Source organism: Mytilus edulis, chromosome 10 (genome assembly GCF_963676685.1).
Source record: "Mytilus edulis chromosome 10, xbMytEdul2.2, whole genome shotgun sequence".
In the NCBI taxonomy this organism is placed as follows: domain Eukaryota; kingdom Metazoa; phylum Mollusca; class Bivalvia; order Mytilida; family Mytilidae; genus Mytilus; species Mytilus edulis.
The window spans coordinates 45,503,792-45,512,306 of NC_092353.1; positions in this window are offsets into that span (position 1 = coordinate 45,503,792).

Sequence of the window (8,515 nt, forward strand, 5' to 3'; positions counted from 1 at the left end):
CGTGAACAAGGTTAATCAATTAAAGTGTAATTATAGTTTAGTGCCATCTATGACTGACTGACAGCAGCGGCGAATTTATGACCAGTTAAATAGTTTATGTGGTTCATTTCCTTTTCTCTTATTTGAAAATATTTTTACTTGTTCCGACTGGTGTGATAATTTTCAAAATATGGGATATATAGTCTTACCGTACAATACTAAGTTTTAACTTCAGTATTAATGTCCCAAACTTGCACCCCCTTCTGCTTAAACTTCTGCTAGACGATGTCTTTTCCCAGTGAATATAGGGTTTTTGTAAGGACAGTTTTGACATACTACATACAGAATACTTCCGAGACCATACTGTTTTTTTTCTCATCACAACATTGCAAAATCTGGTCAAAGGGACGTAATTCGTATAAAACGTCGCAATATTTCACGGAATCCGCTAGACGGCGTTCATTTACTGTTACTGATATTAAAAATGTGCTGAAAAAGCTAAAAAAATCGTTGTTATGGCGAAAGATGAAAGTATTTTTGGTAATTTTTTGTAGTTTTGTGCTTAACGCGTTAAAAATTAAATACCGCGTTAAAATATATTTAAACGCGTTAAAACTGTATTTATCGTGGTAAAACTGTATTTATCGTGTTAAATGCGATTTTATCGCGTTAAATGTTAACGCGTTACTTTATCGGTTTTTTTTTTACATGAACGGCCTTTCATACAGAATCATCTTCAGTTCAGTCTTTTCTGATTTAACTATAACAATCTTGAAATGCAGGGGCGGATCCAGCCATTTTAAAAAGGGGGGTTCCTAACCCAGGACAAAGGAGGGGTTCCAATTACATGTCCCCATTCAAATGCATTGATCGTCCAAAAAAAGGGGGGTTCCAACCCCCGGAACCCACCCCCCCCCCCCCCCCCCCCCCCCCCCCCCCCCCTCTAGATCCGCGCCTGAAATGTATAGAAGTTAAACATTTAGAACCGATTATGCAATTCTAAAATTAAAAGAAATGATGAAGGTTCTATAGCTATTAAAACAGAGACTACAAAGACATGCTTCAAATAAAAATAATAATGTGCGATATGAACTGGTACAAATTTAGAATTTCAAAGCTGACGTCAGGTAAGACGTTACAATAATGAGTTGTGTGTAAACAGAGACATATAATTCATTTTATTATTTAAGGAATGACTGTAATATTTTTTCTGTCTATGAAGAAATAACATAAAAAATTTGGTGCACACTGAATAACGCGCGTATTAAACCGTAGAAAACCATGAAACAACGTTAATGACGTCACGGTCACATGACTAAATTATGTCTATGGGCTGATAACAAAATAACGTCAGCCAATCAGAAGACGCGTTACATCCAAAATTAAATTATTGTATTATATATGTCTCTGGTGAACATATACAATCCCAATAAACATCACTGACCGCTATACGCTGGTATAATATTTTAAATTTGACAATGGTAGAGTAATTTCAACAGAGGCTGCTAAATTAATCATCCCAAATAAGTAGCAGTTTGATAATGATTTTAAAAGGGGACTGAGTACTTGTACATCCCAAAAAAAATAATAGAATCCTGCAATTTAAACTGGCACAATTAAACAAAATTAGATATGCATACATATATTTACAAAAGACGCTTTTCTAAATTCTGATATAATTTGACATTATAGAAATAAGAAGGTGTTGCATTATTGCCAATGAGAAAACACTCCGCCAGAGACCAAAGGACGAACAGCTTAACAACTTTAGTACAGGCCACTTCAAAAATGAACAAAACCCATACCGCACAGCAAGCTATATTATGTCTTCCTAATTTCAAATGAGGATTGCGTTTTCAAACACCAAAACCAGCTACAATGTTCGACCTATAATTAATTACATGACGATATTTTAATTATACATGTAGCTATGGGTAAACATGGTATTTTTTGAAGGATTAATAATCGTCAAACAAGAAGAAAACTTTTAAAAGTACATATATAACGATGTCATTAAAAATCTTGATGTAATCATTTAATGGACATGTCAGATAAATTCCATTCCTTTAAGTGCATGTTTATGTACAAAGACTGAATATAGCAATATTGAAAATAAAAGTAACCGAAATAAATACATAGACTAATTTTTCATTTAAATATTGACATGTAAACTTCAATGCACTTAAATTTATTATGTGCACTATAGATTAAACAACACCTGCAGAGACAAAATACCAGACAGTTCACAGTAGTTCATTAATTTCACACAAACACATGATAAACATGTGATGCTGAGACTATGTATTTGACTGGTGTCAGCCTCCAGTCTTTGTTTTAGGTCACGAAGTTTGTTATCGATTTCTGTCATCGGGACCAGGGCCGCAGCTTAGCTGCTCGTGACGATATTGAGCTCAACCCTGGACCAGGGCCGCAGCTGCTACGTAGTGCTACGTAGATTTTGACTATTGAACGTGTAGCTATAGACTAGCTGTTACATAGATATTGATAGCAGCTACGTAGCTGCTGCGTCAGTAGCTGATACGATATTGAACGCAACCCAGGGCTGCGTTCAATATCGTAGGGGCTATATACGTAGTGCTACGTAGATTTTGACTACTGAACGTGTAGCTATATACTAGTTGTTGCATAGATATAGATAGCAGCTACGTAGCCGCTACGTCAGTAGCTGCTACGATACGGCTACATAGCTGCTATCAATATCTATGTAAAAACTAGTCTTTAGCTACACGTTCAATAGTCAAAATCTACGTAGCACTACGTAGCTGCTACGATATTGAACGCAGCCCAGGTCACCACTAAGTCTAGACATGGAAGTATTATATTGTACTTCCATGGTCTATCTAATCTGCTTTAGACCAAAACATGTATGACAATGGTATTTACTAATCCTCAGCTAAGCACACGGTATTTTCTAGCAAAATTTCTTAGTCTACCTGATTTTTGTTACATTGTGAACTAGCACCTTAAAACTTTGACTCAACATGTCGGTCTTATAATATACAATCAAAGTTCATATTCATATTCGTATAACATACGTACGTACGTTTGTCCGTACGTCCCGGAATTGGTTTCCGTCCTCAAACTCTATTTTGCCTCAACCAAATGTAATGAAACTTATACACAATGCTTTTTACCGCAAAACATAGATCAATATTGAATTTCGGTGGAGTCAGTAATGCTCCTCTATAAACTGGTTTCCGTTCTCTCACTTTGGATTGCATCAACCAAATGCTATGAAACTTATACACAATGCTAATTATCACAAACTACAGATCAAGTTTGAATTTTGGTAGCGTCACATAAACCGTTCTAGAGTTATGCCCCGGCTTTATAAATGGGAAAATTACATTTTTTTAGTTTCTGTTCTCTAACTTAAGTTTGGATCAACCAATTTTTATGAAACGTGTACCAAATGCTTATTACCATAAAACAAAGATCAAGTGTGAATTTTGGTAGCGTCATATAAACCGTTCTAGAGTTATGCTCCTTTAGAAATGGAAAAATTACAATTCTTTTAGTTTGCGTTCTCTAACTTAAGTTTGGCTCAATCAAATTTTATGAAACTTATACAAAATGCTAATAACAATAAAACAAAGATCAAGTGTGAATTTTGGTGGCGTCACATATCCCGTTGTTGAGTAATGCTCCTTAACAAATAAAAAAAATGCTGAATTTTTGGTTTTGTTTCCTTAACTTTAGTTTGCCTCAACCAAATGTTATTAAACTTAAACATATTTGCTTATTTCCTCAAAATACAGATCAAGTTTGTTTTAGTGGTGTCACCACAACCGTTCGAGAATTATGCTCGTTAAAAAATGGAAACAAAGGAATATAATATCTGTTAAAAAAATATCAAACTTATATAGATATAGGAAGATGTGGAGTGAGTGCCAATGAGACAACTCTCCATCCAAATAACAATTTATAAAAGTAAACAATTATAGGTCAATGTACGGCCTACAACACGGAGCCGTGGCTCACACCGAACAAAAAGCTATAAAGGGCCCCAAAATTACTAGTGAAAAACCATTCAAACGGGAAAACCAACGGTCTTATCTATATGAGAAACGAGAAACACGTATGAATTACATAAACGAACGACAACTACTGTACATCAGATTCCTGACTTAGGACAGGTGCAAACATTTGAACGGGATTAAACGTTTTAATAGTACCAAACCTTCTCCCTTTTTCTGAAACAATAGCATAACATCACAACATAGAAAACCACACGATAAAATATCAATTGGAAGGCTTAACTCAATCAAAAGACGTAAATTATAATTAACACATATATTTTTGAATTGGAGTTATCTTCCTTTGTCCATAATTGTAGTTGAATCGATTTTGAAAATTAAATTTTACCATCTGTATTATTGACAAAGGAAGATTACTCCAATTTAAAAAATAAAATGATTTTAACAATTGAACTACAACCAATTCTTTATACTATGCACTATTCACTGAAAAATAAAAACAATCTTTACAAGCACTTTGATTAATGTTCTCCGGTTTTGTCCTTTTATAACCTTATGTGATATTTTGTTTCTGTTTTCTAACTTAAGTTTGTCACAACTAAATTTAATGAATGCTTATAACCACTTAACTCAGTTTAAATTTAAATTTTTGTAGTGTCACTTTTACAGTTCTTGTGTTATGTCCTTTTATTATGTTATATGCTAGCTGGGGCATCATCTGTGAACCCTATGGGGAATGTGTCTATAGGGAAACAGATAATACCCCCGCTATCATATAACGTTATAAAGGGAAATAACAAAACAACTGTAAAAGTGAAGCTGCCAAAATTTGAACTTTAATAAGTTAAGTGGTAATAAGCATTACATATATACATTTTATTAAATTTACTTGAGACAAACTTATATTAAGAGAACAGAAACGAAAAAAAATCAGCATTTTATTCTTTTTGTAAAGGGGCATAACCCTAAAATTATAATCAAAGTGCTTGAAAGCTCTGAATGGTAAATATTGCTTTTTAAGTTGGTATTAAAATTGAATCAACTACAATTATGGACAAAGGAAGATAACTCCAATTAAAAATGAAATACTTGATTGATATTTTTGAAATTTTTCAGGGTTTTTTTTCAATTTGTAAAGGGCATAACTCTACAACGGTAAAATTGACGGCACCAAAATTTCAACTTAATCTGATTATTGTAGTAATAAGCATTGTGTGTAAGTTTCATTATAATTGGTTGAGGCAAACATAAGTTAGAGAACGGAAATGAACAATTAAGCAATGTTTCCCTTTGCAAAGGGGCATTACTACAGAACGGTAAAGGTGACACCACGAAAATTCAAACTTGATCTGTATTTAGTGGTAATAACATTGTGTATAAGTTTCATAACATTTGGTTGAGGCAAACTAAAGTTAGAAAACGGAAACCAACTTAATTTGGAACGTACAGACAGACAAGGGTAAAACTTAATCCCCCCTACACAAGATAGTTTACAAGAGAGAATGGCTAAGTTACAATTGTATTGCTTAAAATTGTGTTTAAATGTAAACCTTTATCAAACAAAGGTTTCAATTGTTAACAAACCTGGAAAACATGTTGATTGCCTAGTGTATTTATATGGACAACAGCTTGAACGTGGAAAATGTTATAAGTACCTAGGAATTACTTTTGTATCTAATGTCTGTGTATTTACACAGTGTAAAGATAAGCTATACCAGAAATCTATAAAGCTTGTTTTGTATTACAACAATGCCTAGCATCATCAAATCCTAGTGTCACAACTGTAATGCCCCTTTATGACCTTACAATTAAACCTATTTTAATGTATGGCAGTAAAATATGGGGAATGTTTTCAACCACTTGAGTTGCATACATTAAGAAGAAGAACGATTACATTTTAGAAAAGGTTTATTCAAAAGACATATCTGAAGTCACACACAAAATTCATAAAGTATATTCTTGGTGGTAACAGAAAAGCAAGTAATTTTGCTGTTATCTCTGAATTAGGAAGATTTCCTGTATATTTTTAAATTTTATTAGCAATGCTAAAATATGCTCATAGGTTGAGGACACAAAAGATGGTTTATTATATGATGCATATATTTGTTATAAAAAGTTTCGTGCATACCACATCACTACATGTTTTTTTTTTATTATTGATTAATTAATGACAGAACTAGATTTTCCAAACTTAAGGAGGTAGACCTAGGTTAAGGGAAATAACTCTTAAAATCATCAGTACGTTTGTGTCAACCATTTTCAAAAATATATTTTAAGCTTCTAGGTTACATAGATTATTTTCAATCTGTTTCATGTAAATGCTTAAAATACATTGATGAAATTGACTTTTACAAACGCTTAATTGATTTAAAGAGTTATCTCCCTGAACCAAGGTCTACCCCCTTAAATGTAAGTGTAGGCCGTTTAAGTACTATAGTTAAGAATAAATTATGTACAAGTTTTCGGAATCATTGAAAAAATTTAGAGAAAGTACTGTTGAATCAGGTACAGGTAAACTCATGACTTATTTTTTCAATTAAAAAACATTTTTTTCGGTACAGAAAAATATCTGCAATTCAAATAATTTAAAGATAGACAAAAGAGGGTCGAAAGATACCAATGGGACAGTCAAACTCATAAATCGAAAATAAACTGACAACGCCATGGCCAAAAATGAACAGACAAACAGACAAACAATAGTACACATGACACAACATAGAAAATTAAAAAATAAACAAAACGAACACCACCAAAAACAAGGGGTGATCTCATGTGCTCCGGAAGGGTAAAAAGATTATGTAAAAATTCACCGTAGATAAAGTTGAAGATGACGATCATTTTACATGTCAATGTCCCCTTTACAACTGTTTAAGAAAAGAATTTTATGATAATATTTTAATATGCTATAAAAATATTGAAAAGTTAAGCACTAGTGACAAATTTGATTGGTTATTTATTCAAGAAAACCTAGAGATATTGATAAGTATTGCAATTTATGTTAATGCATGTTTTGAACTGAGAAAGCTATCAATATAGTACAGATATTGTTTTATTTCATGTTGAGAATATTTGCCTGTTAATATTAGACATAATTGTTATGCCTTTTTTTTTCTTCTTCTAATATGTGTGAGGCTCTGATCTGGCTGTGGTTTAACACCTTAGAATTGAGATGATTATATATCTTTACATGATGTATTTCAACATTATTGTGTCAATTACCAAAATCATTGAATTTGCAATAAATTACTTTGTTCTTCATTGGCCCTTTAATTGGAATAAAAAAACTATCTATAACATAATATGTTCTCTTCATATAATGCATGTACTATTTGCCATTATTACACTTCACATCAAAACAACATTGGTAATACATGAACAATACCTGAACTACAAATAACTACTAAAGTTCTCAAAAAACTACTCAAAAACTGATATGAATCTATCGAAGACACTTGGACCAGATGGTACATACCAAACAGAGTACTTAAACATTGTGCAACAGAAATAGCACCAGTTCTAACCGCCATCTTCCAAACACCAACGAACACTGGCATACTACTCGCAGAGTAACAATTCGGGGACAACTAACAACTGGTTAAATATATGATTCTTATACAGAGGAAGATGAAAGTTGTAGTAGAGGTATAACAGTCTGAAGAAGTAAAAGTGGACCGAGGAGTTTCACACGGAACAGTACTTGGACCATTCTCTTCTTATATATCACATAAATGACCTCCAGGACACTGATAAATCATCAGTGCGGCTGCTCGCCGATGTTTGTTTACTGTATAGACCAATCAAAACAGAGAAAGACCACAAACTATACTGCAAGGAGACTTCGCAAATCTTGAAAATTGGTCAAACAAATGGGGTATTCGATTTAATGCAAAAGATTGCCACATCCTCGATTTAATTCAAAAGAATGCTGCATCCTAAACATCAAAAACAAAAGCCAAAGATTCCATACACTCAATGGTCACATACACTCAATGGCCACATACGCTATCAAGTCCAGAACAGCCCATACCTAGGAGTGAAGATATCAGAAGACCTGAAGTGGAGCACGCAAATCACAATTGTTGCAAAAAAGGCAAACTCAACCCTCTAGGTTTCATCAGAAGGAACTTACGATAATGTCCACAGGAATGTGAATGTAAGAAAACGGCCTACGTTTCTCTAGTATGTCCAACTATGGAATATGCAGCAATAGTATGGGACCCCTACAGTCTAGCAGATTCAAACAAGCTGGAAAGCATACAGCGGCAAGCAGCACCCTTTATAACCATGATAACAGGCGACTACAAAACAAGGGAAGATGGCTGCATTACGAAAATGCTCAACAAATTATTCTAAAAATCATCAAGACCAAGACGAAATAACACAGCAAAAAAAATTGCAATTACCAAGTAACAAACATATGAAAAAATACTATAGAAAAGTCGCAAGATACTGCATGGTGTCACCTAACGTTACTTTCTGGAAGACGTTGTCCAAAATAAAAACGTTAGAATGCGTTTTTCAGACGGCTTTCTAAAATA